This window comes from Sinocyclocheilus rhinocerous, unplaced genomic scaffold (genome assembly GCF_001515625.1).
Source record: "Sinocyclocheilus rhinocerous isolate Xijiao unplaced genomic scaffold, SAMN03320098_v1.1 scaffold1425, whole genome shotgun sequence".
NCBI classification, from domain to species: Eukaryota; Metazoa; Chordata; class Actinopteri; order Cypriniformes; family Cyprinidae; genus Sinocyclocheilus; species Sinocyclocheilus rhinocerous.
The window spans coordinates 33,829-34,939 of NW_015627571.1; positions in this window are offsets into that span (position 1 = coordinate 33,829).

Consider the following 1,111-nt stretch of genomic DNA (forward strand, 5'->3'; position numbering starts at 1 on the left):
ACAGTGTCATTCACACAAACACTAAACACCATCATGGTAACACACATGAAACGGAAATAATGCAATAAACATTCATTTAACAACATTAGGTGCAATACACAACCCTAATATACAAAACTGATAAGAAAAAACTAAGATGAAACATACACTGTAAAAAATGACCGTGAATTTAACGGTAAAAGACTGTAAAAATGCTACAGTAAAAACCTGTTAAATGGTTAACGGTAAATTCCGCATTTTTACAGTCTTTTACCGTTAAATTCACGATCATTTTTTACAGTGTGCTCCATCAGCGCCATCTGCTGTCAGAGAGTGAATGTGCTTTCATCCGCACTTGTTTACATGAGTGCACACACGTCTTTAAGCAGCATGCATTTAACCAGCTGATGGGAAAAGTATTCTTAAAATGCATTCTGAATAATTAATTTATAATTAATAATTATTCACAGTACTTTGAGGTGCCCCCAATAACAATAACGTACATGTTTATTACGGTGATATATCGCACGCACACGTCTAGTCTGACAGTGCATTATGACGTGGCTTATAGCTGAGATCATGTTCGTACAGTCTGAACACTGAACACAGCACCAGTGACTGACAGGAGTGTGTGTGTGTGTGTGTGTGTGTGTGTGCGCAGGAGATTCATAAGAAGGTGATGTCGCTGCAGTTCAGCGAGTGCCACACTAAGATAAGGCGCGTGGATGCCCATGCCACGCTGGGGGACGGGGTGGTGGTGCAGGTGATGGGCGAGCTGTCAAAGAGCGGCCAGCCCATGAGGAGGTTCATGCAGACGTTTGTGCTCGCTCCGGAGGTGAGTGTGTGTGTGTGAAACAACTAGGGTTGGCTATGACAAGTCTCGGTTAGCCTAACGCGGTACACTTAGCAAGGTGTTTAAAAAAAAATATATATATATAGGCTTATATATGGTGATGGATGGTGAAATTGTGATGAAACGATGGGTTTGTTGAAACCACAAGCAGTTCTGTCTTAGCCAGGTTAGGGCTGGGCAAAAAAATCGAATGCGATTTTCATGCAAATCACGTCAGTAAAGCCGCTTCTGCTGATTAGTAGTAAATCTCCAGCATGTGCTTTCAGATGGAGCGGCATA